We start from the raw sequence: 21,231 nt of genomic DNA on the forward strand, positions 1-21,231 counted from the left end.
AGGCTGCCGCGCGTTTCACGTGATAGGAATAAATTCTCGCGCCCGATGAGACCGCTTCATCCCCTGCGCGCCGTGATTTTCAAATTTTATAATATACGAGACGTGTACAAGAAAGCGCGATTGACGCGCATCACGACGTGCTTGACGTTTTCGAAGCGGATTTTTCGAGAAGCTTAGTATTAGTTTTATCTCGACAAAAATCACGGATGAGACTGGTTGAAATTCAACGTATTCGAAACATTGCGTGCATCGAAAAGTGTGTGTGTGTGCAACCCTTAGCACCACACTTCGGTGCACCAGACTTCTGTTATTGTTGAAACGCTCGTCGTTTCTTTATAGTGAAATAAGGGAGTCGCAATTGAAAGGTAAAAAACTTCTGTCTTCCCTCTACAATTGCCCATGTTGCGTAACTCTATTTGTTGTTGTTGTTTTGTAGATGTAAAAGACACCGTCAGTCTTGATGATAAAAATTCTTCACGTTATAAAACTATATATATATATATATTTTTTTTTTTTTTTTTTAATCCTTATACTACATCTTTTCTGAAAAGTTACAAAAAACTAAAACAGTTTTCAAGCATATAGCTTTTTTGTGATTAAGAAAATTTCTGTTTGGCTTTTTAAACTTTTTTCGAAATTAACTTTTTTTACAAACTTTACAACTTTTTTTACAAAATCTCTATCGTAATTAATGATACAGGCGTATTCCTAACATTTTAATGTTCAAATAAAAAAAATATATTAAAAAATATCCACTTTTTCCGAGGGAATATAGTATTCTAGGATTAATAATGAGATAATTAAAGATTGACGTATGTGTTTGTGCTCTAAATGTATTCAATTACCTTTGTATAATACGTATCATATTCCTTTGTAAGGTCGCATTTACCGCAGTGTTAACCACTGCGACAGCTTAAATTGGTAAATCGAAAGGGACAGCTCATCGGCCGATGTATTTAAATGATTGAAATCCGTTGTGTTGCGGCGACGTCGGTATCGCGACGGAAATTTGCAAGCAACCAATTCGGTTCTATTTCGAATCGGTATATCATATGTGTTCCTCCAAATGTTCAATCAATGCAGATGTTGGTTTGTTGCAAACTCGATTTAGCCAGCAAGGATCAATATCTCCGCTGTATTAAGTACTGTAGATAGTTTGTAAGCATAAATTGAATTTTTCTCGAAACATAATGAAAACACAGCAAACTGGAAAGTTTGAAAATCTGTATTTTATAATTTCTTTCTAAAAGCTTTCAATAAACTCCATTAATTCAGAGGCTTATGTTGAGAAAAAAATTGTAAAAATATCAAATACTTTTTTACATACTATCCAGAGTATACATATTACCCTAGTAAATATCAAAACTCTCATATCCGCTACCTTCTCATGCTCTGATGTTCGTATACTGGGAGAGAAGATATCTGAAGATGAGTAAATATTTCTTTAGTAGGTACTATAATAGCATATTTATTTAAATTAAAATTTTTTTATTCAAATAGAATAAATAATTGCTTTTATGAAAATCTAAGATTTTTTAAAAATTTTACGAAAGTGTATATTTTCTTATTTAAGAAATACTTTATATTATAGTATATAAATAAATATACTGTTAGTATCTATCAAATAAATATTTACTATTTCTTAGATATTTTTACTCTCAGAAAGTACGTAAAAATCGGCATAATAATCTTAATTCACACATAAAATTACATTATTTTAAAGTTTTCCGTAAGAAGTGCAATTATGCTCTCTAAGAAAAATATAACTTTATGTGTCAAGACTGTTATGCCGGTCGGTATGCATAAAGACTCGTCAAATTGCGTTATACATTTGCAAATAGAAAGATTAAAGTTCAGTACTCCGTGGATCAGTAATTCCCGATGAAATTGCGGTCAGCGGAGGAACTTTAAATCGCACTTTCGCCGCGATAATTATCGGAGCCATGACGGCGCGGTCTCCTTTATTCGGAGCCACCGATTTGGGCCGGGCAAAAAAGTCATCGACTTAAAATCGGCCGGTCAATTAGCACTAATTAATCGTTCGTGCGCGACGACTTCCTAGGGCGCGCGGTGCTCTAATTTCTTTTCTCCTCCTCCTTCTCCTCCTCCACCGCGTCCATAAAATAGCCGCCCCTCCGTCCTTTCTGGATCGTTTCGACGCTATATATAGTTCGGTTTCTGCTGAATAATACATAAACCGCTTTTAAAATCAAAAAGTTGCTCGTCGTTTTTCCGAACTTTTTTTTTTCCATCCGCTACGGTCTCACGCCGCTAGGACCGGTCGTGTGAATACTTAAACGCACCCAGCTGCCACTTCGTGTTATAACGACCACTTTTTTTGAGGCACACCACCCTCTTTCCTTCCGCGTTTTCAACTTATTTTTTCTTTTACTCCGGATCGATAGAGAGATAGACGACATGGGCCTCCCTTTTATACCGATATTCCTCGGTGATGCGAGCAGGCACCCGACACCGGAGTGAAAGCGGCAAGAAACGATTACGCGGTCTAATTAATGCCTCCCCTCTCGTAATTACGCAAGAGATCGCTTTCCCGCCGATAGCTTACAGTGACCTTCATTTTTTGCGCGCGATAATGACTTTGACGGTATAAGCGATTCACCCGGCCACTTTCGCCACTCGGATGATCGAATTCATTATTGATAAGTGCGAAACGTCGGTATCCAATAAACTTTAAAGTTATGAACCGAAGAAAATATGATTAACGATGAACAGATAATTGTTAAAAGAAAATTATTAAATGATCGCTGGTGATAAATTCGTTCGATTGGAAATCTGGTTCAGATATAAAGCAATTGCTTCTTTGTTTTTTTTACTTCATCTTTTTCCTTCCCTCATTCCTTTTCAAAACGAGATTAATTTAAAAATATAAAATATGTTTCATCATTTATCTTTTTTTGTATTTTATAAGGTCAGGTGCATATCTGTGCATGTTGCTCATATTAAAGTGCGCCGTTTAATATTTCGAAACACTGTTTATGTATCCTACACGGAGAGAATTTTATAAGGAAAATTATACTTTTTTATAGGGTTTTGTAAACGCGAAATATATCGACATTCTGCAGTAATTCACTATTCTTTCATTTCATATGTACCGCTTATATTTTAGGGACTAAAATGTATTATAAATTTGCTATGAAGAAATCTGCTGTGTTTCTAACGAAATTTATCATGACCCTTACATGATAGACTTGACCGACAGTCTATTTCTGGATTATTAAAAACATACTAAAATTGAAAAGAATTTATATGAAAGGGAACTATATAATGTTCTCTCCATGTACACCTAAGTAAAATTATATTAATGTTTTGAACATACTCTGAACATTTTTTCTTTTATGTGTATACGCGCCACATGATAAATTTCCCTTTGTCCTTCCCCGATGCAATCCACTTTTTTCTCCGCTTTTCCCTTTTCTTCTCTCACCATGACTTTAATTTTCTCCGGAGAGCCTGTCGCGCTATGTCGATGTTATAAAAAGCCTGCATGGGAGAAAAAAGATTACGTAGCTCAATTATTCCCTCGTCTTCCCGCATGGTAATCCTTAGATCCGATCGAGTCGTGCTCGGAAGGACGGACGATTTCTGGTGCATAGGACGAGGTACTTTGTTTCGCATTAAGAATCGCTAAACGTGCTTCTTGCCGGGCCCTTTGAATAAATTTTGTGGCCTGCGTTTCGAAATGCCGATTCAACAACCGTGCCGGAAGTCGCGGAGTGATCGCATCGTCCGTTGCGTCGGCGAAGTTATAACTGAGAAAAGTTCTTCGTCTTACAAGGTGAATGCAATTTAAGCATAGACGCGGCCGCCTTGTAGATTATCGACCGAAAATTTATATGCGGGTCGCGATAAACCGCTTTTCATCGTTTTACAGTGGGCGTTCGTTACGCTAAGTGTTTGAATATGGTAGAGTTTTCATTTAACTTTGTGTTGCTTACCTTAGACTCGTTTAAATAGATCCTCGAGAGATATATTAATGAGATATACACGGAGAAAATATTGCACACGGAAAAGAAAATTTAATTAAATCAAATAATATTTGTAGTAAAATATAAACAAACTAGACGGTTGCCAGAATTCTATTCAAATCAACTAAAAATTTCAGCGCGCGCAGTATCGTGCATTTATTATTTCATTCTTTTATTAAAATATATTTGAATATCATGCAGAGTTAAAAGACACGCATAAAAATTGGCCGTAAATTTACAGCAAATTTTATTCAAACCTTCACTACTATTAAATTTATATAGCACGTAATAACAATGGCCACTTTTTAAATTATATCTTGTGCAAATGAACAGGTAGTCGCGAGCAAAATTTACATCGCGTGCTATCCGAAGATTGCCGATCGATGGCATGGTGAAAGCTTTCGCAAAATTTGATCGAACGATTCATTCTCAATGCATTTCTGACACGCGAGGTCGCCGGCTGTTCAGTTACAACAAACGATTATTATACATCGAGCCGGTTGTTAAGCCTCAAATCCAACATTTTCCTCGCGCAATTAGATAAGAACGCACGTCGTCCATTTCTCCCCGTTTCGCCCCGCACTCTTCAATTGCGCGAGGAAGATCTCGAGCTCGATGCACGATAATCGCCCACGATTATTATACATCAAGTTCAGGATCTTCCTCGCACGATTAACCGAGAACACGCGCCATTTCTCCGTTCTCACGATCGAAGCACGCTCGATGTGAACGTTTACCGTGCTCGACGCAAAAATATCTCTCAATCTCTCTCGCTTTTTGTCGAAAGTGTAACGTTATTGTCCTCTCTCGTACGTAAATTCTAAAAATCATACTGGAAAAGCTACCTATTGCAAATTTTCAATTTTCCTCTTGCAATTTCAAACATAACAAAGAAATTAATATTTTTCTTTCATTCGCTATATATTGCCCAGTATATTTAGATGCATTATACTGAGAGAAAAAATATCTAAGAAGTAGTATTTATTTGATGGATACCAACAACACACATTCATTTATACGAATATAAAATATTTTTCAAATAAGAAAGTGTAGGAATTGAAATAGTACTTCTTAAATTATATTCCTTAACTTGAGTGTACTGTTATTTTTGTTGATTCGCAATGTTCATGGAAAAAGCTATTTTGTGAAACGTAACATAGGAAGTTTTTCTTCTTTCAAATAAAAATATAATATCTGAGATACAATAAAACACATAAATAACACAAATTTTTTATCAAATACCTGAAGGTTCCAGAAATTGAAATGAATCAAAAGAACTGTTGTGTGAGTAAAATCATATATTAAATATACACATTATTCACAGTAAACTAATACTAGACAGTTGAATTCATAGTTTAACAATACCTACATGTAGAAAGCACTTATTTATTCTATTTAAATAAAAGGATTTTGATTCAAATAAATATGCTGTTAATTTTCCCACCCTCAAATAAATATTTACTAACTTTTAGATATTTTTTCTCTCAATGTATGTAGATACTTTGAAATATTTTATTATCATATTTTATTTATTCCGTGGTCACAATATAATAAACGCATTTTTGCACTTCATGTCGCATAATGTGCTTCCGATACTCTCTTCGTGTTGAATCGAGGGAAAGTTCTCTCACGTGTGCGTGTGCACTCACGTTACTACATGTTCTCGTCTCAACGCGTCGATTTCTCGGCAAGCAGCTCTCATTTATTTTGCTCCCGCTTCGTGCGTTCGCAACGTAACTCAATCTTCTCTCTTCGTAGGGAGACTCGTGCAACACCGTCCTTTTCGTCCTTTCGTCTTATTCCGTCGCCTGTCTCGTCCAACCGCAATCCTCTCTCCTCGATCTTTCCTCTTCTTCTGCTCATTTTCGCAAAAATACGCGGTGACGCAAGGGTCACTGGGCAAATGTGTTGCACGTACCTGGTAAAAGACCGGCAGGGAAGCGTCAGTTATTTCGTCGTAATATGTGAAAGAAAACGTGTAACTAGTTTTGACCGATAGCTCAGTAATGTCTACCGCGGGTGTCCCGATGTAATTACGAGATATTAATCAGTGCAGAGTGAAACGCATTATGTCTTTATCGATTTATCCCGGATAATTCGTCGATAGTGGAAGGAAGCAGTAAAGTATTACACGATAGGTCTTCATATATCACACTCGCTCATAGTCAAGATGCGCGAAGATTATTAACTCATTATGACTTGGCATATAGCGTTTGAGTTAATCATTATACGCGGTAAACTAGTGAATTCGTTGCCCCGCGAAACCATCATACCGACATCGACGCGAAACTTACACACACTGCTGATTACCGACCGTAGAACAGCGCGCTGGAATTTTAATGGATTGTGGCTCGCGCGTATCTAGCTGCACATTGAAAGTGATTGATCGATCAGATGCGGTTTTCTAGTGGGAAAAGCTAAAAGCAACGCATTTTCACGCATTTCGATGTGTACGTTACATCTACCGAGAAATGAATACTCTCGAGTGATAAAGATAATTCCGAGAAGAGACCTGAAGATGCGTGGCGTGCAAACGACTACCTGCGCAACGATATTTATGCCGTTTTTCCTCGGGAGCGCACGCCCATTAGCGATGCAATAAAAGTCATGCTATATATGCCACGCCACAGTTCGCTCGTGGTAATTAATGTTATGTTCCCGGCGGCTCTTTATATTTAAATCTAGACGATATCTCGTGCGGCAAGGCGCGAGCGAACAAGATGAAATACGTAAGGAGACGAGAGCGAAACGACGGGATGGAAGAAACGAGCGTGGCCGGAAGAGCGCAATTGTGGCAGCCTCACGGAAATTACGAGCTTAAAAGAGGGCACCGGTAAGGAGTGGAAGAGCTGGGGGAGGGCGGGGGAGGAGGGAATAGGGGCAGGGATGAACACCCCTCTCGAAACTTATACGAAATTAGATTTTCAATTCCCCGCGGCCGGCGCGACCGCTCGTTGCTCTTTCTCTCTCTTTCTCCTCGCACTGTTCCAAATTGCGGGTGAAAATAGAAACGCCGCTGCGACGAGCCTTAAGCGGATGCAATCCTTTCGCAGGCAGGATTGCAGGTGGGGAGAAAGAGAGAGAGAGAGAGAGAGAGAGAAAAAGGGAGGGGGAGGAAACGAGAAAGAGAAAAAAGTCGCTGCATCCGCGACCACTCGGCTTTATTTACATTCTCTTTCGGGTCGGGGCGCGCTATCTCGGCGCCACGCGCGAATTGAAATCGCGGAACTAAGTCGCAGAAAAATAACCGCTCGTGGATACTTTCCCGTCGGCAGTCTCGCGGATTTTTGTGTGCGCGCGAAGTCGCATTATGGAAGATAAACATCCAGATTGGATGACAGCTGTACGGACTTCGTTGAAACCTCGTTATCTTGTAATTCGCGAAAGCGCGAGGTATGTAATGCCGTGTGTTTCGCGCCGTCAAAATATACCGCGACGGGTAGCTTCCAGGAAACTCGTAAAATTTGTTGGCTTATAACACGAAAGAACGACAGCCGAAAAAACCGCGGGTGTAATGACGGAAACGTTAGGAAGTATTAACAGCGCGCGAGAGGGAAAGAGAGAGAAGGAGTAATTTGCATGCGGCAGGATTTCGCGATTGTGCCGCGTTTTTCGATGTCGCTCGGTGAATCCGGTTCAACGAGATTAAAGGACGGACGATTCGATAACGCCGACGACATAAAACGCGGCTCGTGCAAAAATGAAGTTTCCGAGTTTCAGACAGGTGCGCGGGCGGCTTTGTGACGTGTGGACACACTGTCACAGTCGATGACGAACAGACAACGCGATGCAACGCGCGTACCTACGAATCCGCACGAAAAATCGTTTGTTTCAGATTTGCATAATTTACCATGTCGCGACAGGAAACGCCAGCTCGTTCAGAGAAATCTATATTGACACAATTTATGGCAACCAACGCCCGTTCCTCTCCTTCGTATTTTTGTATATTCACGTATAAAAAAATTTGAGAAGGAAAAATCGCTATTATAAAACCGTGCAGATTCTAATTAATCAAAACACGCAATTTGCAAAGTTGGTATCGCGAATTCGGAATTTGGTAGCGTGCGAGTGTATTTTTATCGGAGAATAATTGTCCCAATTCGCAGAAATGCTGTGAAAGCCTGAACCATCTCTCGCACCGCAATGCGAAATTTCCGCTAAGAGAAATCCGAACAATCCACATTGACGTGAAATTATCCCTATCGCATTGTCACGAACGTGTGATGCAATTTTCCAACATACTTCAAATTGCCTGCATTTTGCAATATCGCCGAGACCGCATCGGCTGCGTTCGTCAAATGGTGAAATTCCCGAATGATGTAATGCCGTAAGTGTAAAATACATAAATTGTTTAAAAATAAAATTGTTACGCGCAGCTGTTGACTCTTGACCTTTCTATAAATGTATTCTGATAAAATATATTCCGCGAAAACAGAAATTATTAATTTTTCGTAAAGAAGGACAAGAAGAAACTTTCAGCTAAGATGAAAAGCATGGGCAAATTTACGATAGACACGATTTCATTAAGTGTTGCGCGTCGTGATTATTGTTTTTCATTACATTTTTCATTTTTAGTATATAGTTTCAAGTATGGTAGGAATATCAGCTGCTGAGCTTGTTGCCACACCTCTTGGTGACTTAGAATTAATTGTACCTTCTTCAAGCGTTATTTTGTCAGTTAGCATAGCGTGCAATCAAATATTATTACTATCGTTATCATCAACCCTCCGAGTGAGGGTTGATCGCATTTTCGCTACCTTCATAGTGGCAATCAGGTTAATTAGTATTTTCCTCGATTTTTCTCCTCTTGAAGTGCTCAAAAGAATTGTTAAAATTTATGGAAACTTTCCTCACCCTTCTAGTTGAACATCACATAGCTTTCTTGTGAAAAATAAGTCGTCAAGTATTTTAGTTCTAATGATTTTTAAACACACAAAAAGTTCTGAAAAACGAGCACTTCTTAAAATGACCCGGACGCAGATGCTCTTGATTGCTACTCGGAGGGTTAATATTATCGCTCTAATAGCGACCGGAAGAAATACAACTAACGCATCAATACACCAGGCTATCCTTTTTTAATGTTAAACGCGCACATCGTGCTTTACGCGCGCTGAGCATATAATAATAAACCAATTAACCCATTATAAACGTAACCACTAATTCAAAATAAATATCGTCTGTTGTAACAATGTGCTCGCGAATGCACCTATGAATCTATCTAACGAAGTGCGGAGAATAATGAACGGTGTATAAAATATCTCTACTCCTTTCGCTGAGTAAATAATCATTTCACATGCAGTAATTATCAGATAATAATTGTAGCTCTTAATGACATATTCAATTAATGAACTGAACCAATTATTTTTATCATATCCTGTTGATTGCTGATCATTATTATTTATTAGTTGATTAAAGTTATTCCGTACAAATGTTTGACCTACAAATTTGATTTGCAGCAACTTGCACCGCGCACTTGATTATTTGTGCGGCCACGACGAAACTATATCCTGCGTAACGTAAATATCATACAATATTTCGCGTTTACACAAGTGTGTTCGTAAATATCTCCGAGAGAGAAACAATAACAATCAAAATATCTTACTTCTATTAAACAAAAGTGTACGTTCCGCTGCAGTAGCAGTTCAACTCGGCCAAATCAAATGTTGACCTGCTTCAATATAGTCATAACCAACGGTCGCGCTCTCGATCTCTGCGAAATACCGCTTGCAATCACGTCGTAAACCAACAATCGAACTAGCTGCTGAGAAAGCGATGTATCCATTACTTAATTAATCTCTAGATATATATATATATATATATATATATATATATATATATATATGTGTGTGTGTATGTATAATTTCAGCTGGACAAACGTGTAAATCCATGAGGTAGTCGAACCAATCGACAATGCGCTTGAAAGTTAAATGTATTTAATTGAATTGATAGAGAGTTCATTTATGAGGCGGTCGGGCACAAAATAATAGTCGGATTAAACTTAACTATTAATACAAATTCCGATATAAATCCCGATAATTTTTGGCCAATTTGCGAAATACGCAATATCACAAGTATCTGAACGTGTAATTTATGAAGTAAGCTATAAAATCAGGGCACTATAACAGCTGGCTTTTCGGAGATTATTAGCTGCATTAATATTATATATCCACTTTAATGTACAGCTAAAGTCGGCCGATTTATGCCGACTGTAGTCAGCACTTTTATTATCTCTTCCAATGACGCAAATGGCAATATAAGTCACATGTTACGATGTACACGCGATGTGATCTAAGACGCAGTGAAAGTGAACAAACGACAGTCCGTCTAAGGCGTCTAATACTATTTGTGAATATTACTTACGCGTGCACGCACGCACACACGAACGTCTCTTGCAATACGCTATATTACTACGGAATAAGATGTACTTGTACTTTATCGATCAACGCACGCGCGCGTGGTCCGACATTGTGTGCGCAGAATTAGATTTGTCATTTCGTAGTCACGCTTTCGCGAACATTTGCAAATCAGATTTAAATTACCATCTTTCGACGCTCTGACAAAGTGGCGTTAAATCAAGCAATTTACGCGACTCTCCGAGGGAGAATCTGTCGAATTGCGCGGGTCAGTTGACTGTCCTTGACGTCATATTGGCTTTGACAAAGCGGTCCCGCGGCATTCCCGACAAGGTCCTTTATCGAAGGCGCGATAAATTATGCGCTCCTGACGCCTAAATTAAAGTCCCGCACTTCTCGAAAATCCGATACCGCGCGTGCTGAATAACTCGACCTTTTCCGCCAACTGCTTTGCATTTCTAATCCGCATTCTTTGCCAATAAACGGATTATCGCGAAAATATTCGAAAACCAATAAATACTGAAACTTTCTATCGCTTTTATATCCAAGGCACATGTTTATCGCTGAAACATATTTATACGTATGTGTACAGCCATTCTCGTAAATATCCAATGAATAAGTGAAGATAAAAAGGATTTAGTCAAGCGGCAGATTAGCGCAATGTCGTTGAAATCGTCGTTAGAAAGTTTAAAGAACTTGCAAAACGATTGCGTTTGTGTAAACGTGCAAAACAGAGAAGGTATTATTTTAATAAATCTTACCGCAAATCTCATGCGAGACGAAGAAATCGGGTTATATCGGCGGACGGGGCAAACAAATACGCGGAAACGTAGAGTGACAGCGAGGGAGAGCGAGAAGAAGCCTATTTCGCCGGTATCCAAGGCCACGTCATGAATGCGAAAACCAAGGGGAGGACGTGTAAGTTATAGCCGCATTATTTTCACCACGCTAGAGTCCCATAGAGACGCCCCTTTCTCTCTTTTTCTTTTCCTCTCCCTTTCTATCTTCTTCCTACTCGTACGGCGACGCTCTAGCTCTCTTCCTTTAAGCATATATTTCCGGGACGCCGACGTCGTACGCTATTCTTTTGTTTATTGCGCTGTGCAACGACACAGGAACAGCCTTCGACCAATCCCCGCGTTTCCATAGCTTCGCATATAGTGCCGTAACGAAAGATCAGGGCTCTCGTCGCGAACTGCGCTGAGGAAATTGAGAAACAGAAAAGCACGTTGCAATAACTATCCTAAAGATCTATTTATGAAAAACAACACCATTCGTGCACAATCTTTCACGCGATAAAGCTATTAAAAAAAAAAAAAAAAACCACACAACATGGTAGATAGATAAAAAGACGGTGTTTCAATGATTTGGCATAAAAACGATAGATGTTACATGTGGACATATAATTAACATCTGAGTAAGGTAAGAAGGTATTATTTCGAATCTTTATCTTTTCTGTTTCCTGCTGTGCCATTTCACAAATTTAAAGTTGCAAAGGCTCTCCTGATTATTCCAGCAGTGTTAGCGGAAAAAATGTTAATGGGGTAATTTCAGGTTGCCGTTTCTCCCGCGGGCATTTTCGAGTCACGAGACTGCTACGTTACCGCCGCGCGAAAATAGAAGAGCCAGGTATTTTCTGCCGGGATAAAGAATAATAAAGCAAAGCCGGATATTCTCCGCGATGATCTCAGACTGTCGCGGATTCTCTCCCGGAATTTTGACGCCGGATGGAAATCGCATATGCAGATATTTCAGAGTCAGATCCTGGAAAATTACAACTCGCCATATTAACGTACTTCATGATTATATATTGGCATAGAATTACGTTATCATATATACGTATATAATCCGTTGCATACGTTCGCCGCTCATTAGTCAAATCGTGCATCGTATCGAGCTTAAATGAGGAACAATATCCATTAACGGGCGCTCCCTCGCACACGTATCCTTGCGGTAATTAATAAACAATGGCGCGCTATACTCTATATCCCGCGGTTACCTCTCGAGGAGAGGTTCCTTGACTTCCGAACAAGAACGCGAAAGTTACACAAAATAAAGGAGTTCGGCGCGCTTGGCTGTGTAGATATAAGCGTGTAGATATACGGAGACGTATGTGAGTACACCGAGAGTGCACTCGTGAACGGAAGACGGAAGCCTCTAACTCGGTGCCCGGGAGTTTGCTGAGAGGGTTTGGTAATTTGCATAACATGGCGAGTATATGGAGGATAATCTGTGATAACTCCTTCCGCGAAAGGCACTGCTTATCGCTAAGTAATAACACGATAAAACAGTTACGTGCCTCGCTATATAAATGTCGATGAGGAAACAATTTCTCCCGTCCGAGTGGTGACTATTTATCTTCGTAACGCGCGGGCGCGAGCAGAGTTTCATAAAAAGAAGAATCCCGCAGAGTGAAAAGTCACGGTGGCTAAGATTGTTTACGCATCCCCGAACTTGCTAATCTTTTTCTCCCCCAACCACTGTGTGTATGTATGTGTTATAGGAATAAAAACAATTACGGTTATACCGTTAAACTTTCTCAGCTGTCCCTTTCCCGGCGCGAACAAGTGAATCTCTAATTCGATTTATTATAGTAGCTTGTCGCGCGTAGAGCACTTACCGACCATGCGAGTTTGTGGACACCGTCGGAAACTCCCGGCTCTCACGGAGCATTTACGAAAGCCCATGGAAATTGATATACACGTGTGTATTGTGGACAAGGTTATCCACACAAGTACGTTTTACACGTGCGTCGTAGCTTCCACGAGTCAGCCGCGACTAAGAGAAAAGTTCGCCCGGTTACAGTCGTCCGCAAGTTTCGCTCGCGCAATGGACTGCAGGAAGCCGCGAAATTGTAGTCGCATGCTCGCCGTCGAGGACCGTTAGGGGTGGTTTAAACTGCGATACGATCGGCCAAATGTCACGCCTCTTTCCAGCGCGCTATGGTTGGAAATTCATATTCCTCTCGTATACAAGTAAATCAAATTCTGCGTGACGCTGTAACATGTAAATTTCCCCAGGAAACGACCCTTTGTTTAAATATTAATAAAACGGCACTTCGCAACTTGATGCCTCTTTCTGCTCTCCCGCGCGAACTCAGAGATGTACGAGAAAGCGGCGGAATCACATCCTCGCGCACTCTTCAGCCGCACGCAGAAGAGCACCTAAAACGTTACCGTGAGAATAGCGTCGTAAATCGCGCAGCCACGAGAAGTCGACGGCCGCGCTCTCGGACTGGCCATAATTCCCGCACGACCGACAATTTATAATCCATCGAGAGCCGGCGCGTCTATACGGTGGAATATGGAGCGAAGCTGGGCGTCGCGGCGCGCGGCACCGCCGTAGTTTCCGCTTTTCTTTTATCTGACGTGCGTTCGCCGCGGATATCCGTGTGCACAATGGACCGCGAACACACTCTTTCGACCCCGGCCGGTGATTTTGCCACTCGCGGGGATACTTTACAACGGGGAACGCGGAGATAAATGTGTGTCGGGCGCGCGCACTCGCTCGCGCGTGTCGCGGCTGGTTGGACAGATGAATGATGGAAAGCCGCGTTTTCCGATCCCGAGACGTTGCCGCGCATGGCTTCACGCTCAACAGCACGTAGCGCGATGTTAATCCTTTTAGCACTTCTCCCGGGTTCTCGTTCGTTAACTCCCTCGCGCTAATGGACGCTTTGCGTCCCGATACCGTCCGTCCGGCTTCTCGCGCATGAGATACGTCACGTTTCTTCTTTTTCTCCATTTCACGATGAGAACTTACAAATTCATACTTGTGCCTGATTCCGCACAGGAGACATTCACACCCGTGCACTCTAGTGTATTGGGAAATTTACAGTTGATACATACGAAAGAACTGTGCCTGATACTCCGCGTAGGACATATTTATACCTGTACGCACTTCGGTGTGCTGAAAAATTTACAGTTGATTAATCTACATGAAAGAAAGCTATATTTAATATAAATTTCAATCTTCTCTCAGCACGTACTGTGAAAATCAATGTGCTCACGAAACAAGTATTCTCCATATTTCACGGGAATATATTGCGATTCCACTTGTATGACGAAACATCGCGCCGCGATGGGAAAAGATTTGATGGCAACTATGCTAGTTGAAAGTATACCATGATCGATGAATCGTTAATAGTCCGACTTGTGACCCGTAATGGGCTAACGCTATTCGTCGGATGATGTCGTACGTTGTAATTAGAAAGGAATAAGGATCGCGACAGACGATGAGAGAGGGAAGGTGGAGATAGATAGCGCGAAAGAGCTAGACTCTAAGGTTTCTAATGCACCGATCACCGCCTGGGGACCGACCTTAATCCATCGATTTGTCCGCTCGCTAACGTCATAGCTTCCATTCCCGGCCTCCTCTCTGTCCCGAAGGAGAAAATGCAACGCCAATTTCCTCCGCCTCGCGAGAGAAGAGATGCGCTTCATGGGACAAAGAGAACATTCTGCGTGTCGTTGATCGACGCTCCGGGCACAGCTTCGCGACGCGCTTCAATTGTGATTCTCGTTAACAGATCTCTTGGTTTGTTCTCTTTTCGACCGGACCGGTTTGACGTGAGCTCGCGTTCTTTCTCCGCCGGGAGCGAAAGAACAAGTAAAAAATGAACGGTCGTTCTATAATTTATACCGTAGGTATATCCTCGAGCATCCTATCACTCGATTACCGCAACACTGGTCAGTTAATTCTTTTTTTTCAAACGTGACTGCGTAAAGACAATTTCTTCTTCCTTTCTTGGTAAGCGTGCACGCGAAGAGCTTGTTTTTGCGAGATGAATTATCCTCTCAAGGCTGAAGAAGAATACCCGGAATGGAAACAACATCTATCATCATCGCGTTCCAGCTAGATACCGGCCAGACCTTCATTGTGATTTATTTGAAGATGAATTGATACTCTCCTCCAGCAGTAGAAACTCGGACATTTAATGTAGCGCTAATCATTTATCTTCGTGATCTCATATTTCACCTCTTCTTTATACTCTTTTCAAAAGTAATGTAATTTCTGTGCAGCTTATAACACTATAAACAGCATCCAAGTTTTACATACATTCATGTACAAATATTTTACATCTTTCTTTAAAAATTTCAAGATAAAGTACTAAGGAACATAGTTAACGCTCCTCGATACATAAGAATGACCTACACAGAAATCTGAAGATGGAAATACTTACTGATGAGATCAGGAAGGTAGCGAGGAAAGATTCCGTACAACTATAACAATGCTGAAGCATTGTTAGACAACAGAGGAATAACAAGGAGACTCAAAAGAGTGAAATTTCTCGAACTAATTTGAACTAAAAAACTAAGTGGCATGAAAGAAAAAGAATTTGTGCATATTTAATTAGATTGTCAAGACTTTACTAGAAATAAATTACGTTAGTTTATAGACTAGTTGTAATAAGTCATTCGTTAAAAAAAATTTTTTTTTAATTGAGCGCGACATCATCGGCCTGCACACTGATGATTCCCATCCGCGTGATCTCTAGTTGGGACTAGTGTCTCTCTCGAAAGCTTCTTCGCCGAAGATACGCATGATACAAGTCTCAACGAGCCAGAACACCAAAGAAACACGCGATCACTCGTAAAACACGCCGCCCATCCCTGTCGGCCCGTATAACGTGCAGTACATTCTGCCGGTCGGAAAGTTGGATCATGTTGATCCTTCGAGGATCGTCTGCCCGAGCTCCCGTTACCTTAAGTAGGTAGTTCCACGACGACCAAAACGAGGGAAGTTTCGCGTTTGTTCCTGAAACCGCGTAGTAACTGGCCCGAAGGAGTAGTGACTTCGGTCCTCGTCGCGTCTCACGCCTGCCAGATAGACTTGCAGCCTCTTCTTCTCACAGAACCATCCCCGAGAGCTGGAGAGGACTTGAATAATGATACCGGAGCGTCTGAATGGACAGATTTAGGGACGGCTCGTATCGCTTTACCAGCCAATTCGGCGAGTCGAAAGCGCTGCGATGCTACCTCTGCCAACTTCATTAAACCAATCCCTCGAATCTGTCTTGTTCAATTTCATTGTTAATTATTTTCAATCACGATGCTAGCGCGAGCTAATCCGATTTGATAATGCAATCGACTTTTTCGCATAAGAACGGCGCTTACTTCAAATTTGCAGTTTTATAAATTAAGTCTGTTTGTACAGGAGATAAATGGCTAGATAGTCTTGTTCGAGAGAACCATTCCGCTAATAATGTTACATTAAGGTATTAGATTTTATGATAATAACATTTGTGGGTGTGTTATAGGTACCTATAAAGTAGACATTAATTAAACCGCATAAAAAAAATAAGAAAAAAAAAAGTGTTTGGTAAGTACAGTCACATAGTGATATAGTTGTTTCTGTATAACTGTAAACACATAAAAATAATTATTATAAATTATGATTAAAGAAACTATATTTTTTTTATTAAATTCTACGGTAACGTTAGTGATAATAATTTTATATTATGTTATTACTTTCGTGTTGAAAAACCCCAAAAATATGGTTGGGGCCAAAAAAATACAATTTTAGATGAACTATTTTTTCTCTCAGTGTACAGTATGCGATGAGAATAGCGGTAGCGTTTGCCTTTGCGATCTTCAGTGTTCAATTCGTCTACATCAGCCGTGGAGCCGTGAGAAAGACCGATGTCCCGATGAATTCTTGATGAAAACTGAGTGGATTGGCTTTTTACGATCATGCTACCGCAACCGGGCAAGCCACGAGGAATCGTAAATTGCACATACTAGTAATTACTCGACAAATGAGATTACGGTTGGACTTGTTCAAATGGTTACCAATTGAAAGCCTAGATCCGGAATATTTAAATGTCACATGGTAAATTTTATGTTGCCGGCTTTAAATTCGTTTAAAGCGCAATTCGAAACATCGCAGCTTTCATCTCATTCCGCAGCTTTACGGCAATCATCATGCTGCATTAATTAATCGCGTTAATCGCATTCGTCCACGCGTATCGCCTAGAAAGATACCATCCGATACAATTAAACGGAGAGAGAAAGAGTCTCTATCTTTTCTTGAAATTGATAAAAATTCCCATTATATCTACGGTTATAAATTATTTATAACACAGTTCAATAATTGATTATTATTCAATATATTAAGTTAAATGATTATAAATTTACAAGTAGCAGTAAGTGACATTAATTATTTTCGTAATTATTACTATATATTGCATTTATAATACATTATGACATGTACATGTTAGCAAATGATCATTTTTAACTTATACAGGAGGCAGATCTTGTTAGCTAAATAATTCAACCTTTACCAACCCTGAAACTATCGTATTTAAGCGTCTCGAATATCGTAGACAGATTAATGCGCTACTAAACTTACCCTGACGATACATCCGCATATATGCATACGTCTGCGTTAGACGAGGCTTTATAGTGTCTCTAAATTTTCCCCGATAAAATCGGCGAAATTTATAACCTTCCACGAGAGCTAAAGTGCGCGCTCTAATCCTGCATTAGAGTGACTACGCATACAAGAAGAATGAGGGTATAAACTTTTCGCGAGGTGGAAACCGTAAGTAACGATCGCGTGTAATCTTGAAAGAGACGAATTCTCGGCGCGCCGTGAAGTATTCGAATAACAAATAAAAGAAAGAAAATGCGGAAATCTTTATAGATTATGTGAGAACGTTACGTGTGACGTTACACCAAGAAAAGAATGTTTGTTACCATAATCACGCAGAGAAATAATTACCGTGGACAAGAAAACTATTTTTTTAATTAAATTTTGCTATAATGCTGATGATAATTACCTTATATGCATGCTATATCGCTATCATTTTACTACAAAAAGTGTAAGCCAGAAATAACAATAATTGTAGTTAGATCAACTATTCTTTTGCTCTCAGTGCAGCTAACGCAATCCCGACATGACGGTAACAACGGCGTTTTACAATTAAGGAGCATTTAGAAAGTCCATTTTTTTCCGACGCAATTTCCGACATGCAGAAACTGAAAAGCAGCCGTAGAAAACTTGATTATTTAAAAAGCTATTACGATTACCGTCTGCTGCTAAATGCGATTACTGGCGTGGGTTGCGAGCGTGACTTGTTGTGCCAACGCAAATGGCTGAACGCGTGGTTAACACAATGGATGTATAAAGCGAGGTATATAATACTATTATGCGCCTACTACGTAATCACGATTCGCCGTGCGCGTTTGCGAGGCTAATTGGCAGCAACGATTTACGTTCTTACAGCTCTAAAGCTGCTTTTTTTTTTTTTTTATTGCGTCGCCGTTTGTTTTATCGGGTGTAAGTCCAGTGCTCCATGATTAGAAGCGTAATCGGTTATTGTGGAAGCGGTCCGACGGCGGGCACACATTTACACAGGGCGATTAAACGTTCAATTACCAGCACGATGACTACGCTTATACAGGTTTTGCGCGGCACACCTGCAATTCGAAGTCTCGGACTCGTAAGCTGATACATGAATTTAAACGACTGGTCGGACGCTGCAAATTAATCCTTTCCGCTCGTATTATTCCGATCGGTTTAGCGACACTGCTGTGAATTGACACGTATCAGCGCTATCACGCTCAATTAAATGATATATACCTGTTGGAACTCTGATTATATGTCAAACCCGATATTATCGTTTTATTCTATATCCTCGGTTTATATTTATATCGCCAATTTGATACGTTTCATAAAATCGTGATATATATAATTCAGCGAATGACAAATTCGATACATTGTAAATTCACGCTATTGATTATTCAGGCCTAGAGATTTAGCACATTTGGAAGACCGTTGCATTTCCCGACCTCGTGCATTTTAATGCACAACCCAAAACGCGAAAAAAAATAATTTTTAACGCGAGTCTCGGCTTTTTCCTCTTTCGGAAAAAAATGTCTCGACACTTTTCCGAAAAATGTACACGAAATTTTTTCTCCCGTGAAGTGTTCTTTTTTCACATGTCACAATATTTTTCTCATATGTGTCGAATTGATTTTGAAGGCTTTTTCCAATCAACGAGACTTCAATAAAATATATACAAACACTGCCACAATGTAGCCGATCAGACCCCCGATCGGACAGTTACGAATATTTTCTCGTAAGTGCGTCCGCTTTAAAAGCAGAAACAATCGCTGGACCGATATTCATACGAACGAAAGAGAAAATCGATAGCGACACTCACGTGACCGGACCGCCAATGTGTTCGATAGCTCCGTAACTTCGTTAAAATAATATTTGCGTACCGGCGCAATCCGTTCGAGCGTGTCGTACAATGCAGAGGAGAGGTCTCCCGTGACAGTGAACGACGGCGAACAGCTCGTTAGCTACGGGCGTTTCGCACCCCGCGGGAGTTGCGCCGAGCCCGTCAGCCGCAAATGGAGAAGCAATCAGCGGTGTCTTCAATACGTCAAGGGAGCCATGCGCTCATGGGGCCCCGAGAAATGGAGAACGTCTGTTCGACCCGCGCTTTTAGAACCACTGTCGCGTGCATTGTATCGTGGGGGGAAGGCGAACTTCCGCAAGCGGCGCAATTGACGTTAATGAAGCACTATCACGACCCTCATTGAGGTGTCCCATTCTTGTACGCGTCATTAATTTTCTTTATGACTTCTGAGAACTGATCACTCGCAGCCAAAGGAAATCGAGGAGCGCGGGCAAGAAGTGTGTTCTTGCGCGAGCGCTTTATAAAATGTTTGCCATTTTATACCGGCCGTAAGACGTATGTAATCCATTAGCGAGCGAGATCAGGGAAGGAAGACGGCGAGGAGGAGGGGTGGGTTAAAAACTACAACAGCGGCAACAATGTATCGTCTGAAACTTTGCGCAGCCACTCGTCTCTCTCTTCCACCTCTCGTTTTTCGCGACACCAAACTCTGTAAACCAGGACGCGATGCACTCTGATTTCATAGAATACACCGTCCGTGCGCTTTTGCCGCGAGCACGGGAATGCTTTTTGCATTTTCCGAAATTAACGCGCGGCTCGCGGGCAAAACACGATCCGGGAGTGCGCGATGTCCGAGAGTAACATGATTTTTGGCGCTAGCATGATTTGCACGTTCGCCAGACTGTCGGTGGCGGTGGCAGCGGCGACGGCGACGGCGACGGCGACGGCGGCGGCAGTGCGTTTTGCAGCGCGGCGCGAAATCATGCGCGATCAACGCGGCGACGCTCGTTTCACACCGCCATATGTCTGCATGTAAAAAACCTGTGCAAATGCAACGCGCCTGGAATTTACAATGTAATCTGCAGGGACGCAACGGAATTTAACGAATAATGATCCAGGAAAATAGGATAATACGAAAGAGAGAGAGAGAAAGAGAGAGAGAGAGAAATAGATGTGTGAGATTCTGAGGGAGAATTTAAAAAATACGCATGTAAATATATTCCCGAAGTAACCACACAAGTGTCACGCAACCGCCCGTCGCGCATTAATTTATAACTCCATAATCGGGATTTTTTCTTTGCATGCATCGGCAACGAACCACGTATTTGCATCGATTACCGTCCGCCACCCGTCATTATTGTCATTTTACACTTCGCTTCATGTGATTTACCGTCGTAATAATAAACGTCGATGATACTCAATTCGATAGTGTTTATACCAGACGAGTGACATGAAATTAAATTATGAATTATGCAATGGACGTGTCGACCTAGAAATTCAACATCGCTACCAGGCGGCCGATTATTCGCGTCGCGTCATGCCTGTTTCACCGACCTGCGAGATTTTTGCTCGACAGTGCGGCCTGGTAACATTTTACATGCTGAAGTAACGTGTAAACGCAAAACGGAACAATTTATCAAGAGAATGGTATTTTCCGCATCGTATCTCTCTCGATTCTCATCCCATTTTGCACATCTCGGCAGGCTCACTTAGAAATTGATTCACTGCCAAGTAAAGCTACACC

The 21,231-nt window shown here is 41.0% G+C and overlaps 1 protein-coding gene and 1 long non-coding RNA gene across 2 annotated transcripts in view; one reads left to right on the plus strand and one right to left on the minus strand.

The window, feature by feature from the left end:
• Positions 1–21,231, plus strand: part of LOC116850909 (polypeptide N-acetylgalactosaminyltransferase 2) — a 90,052-nt gene that overhangs the window by 57,156 nt on the left and 11,665 nt on the right. The window lies entirely within an intron of this gene.
• LOC116850910 lies at positions 5,433–13,905 on the minus strand. Its single transcript, XR_004379476.1, has 3 exons — positions 12,960–13,905; positions 11,101–11,539; positions 5,433–5,904 (listed from the first exon to the last, which is right to left on the minus strand). It is a non-coding gene; the product is annotated as an uncharacterized LOC116850910 (long non-coding RNA).

Source organism: Odontomachus brunneus, unplaced genomic scaffold (genome assembly GCF_010583005.1).
Source record: "Odontomachus brunneus isolate Ranch 3 - 2012 unplaced genomic scaffold, Obru_v1 Obru_scaffold_160, whole genome shotgun sequence".
Classification (NCBI taxonomy): Eukaryota; Metazoa; Arthropoda; class Insecta; order Hymenoptera; family Formicidae; genus Odontomachus; species Odontomachus brunneus.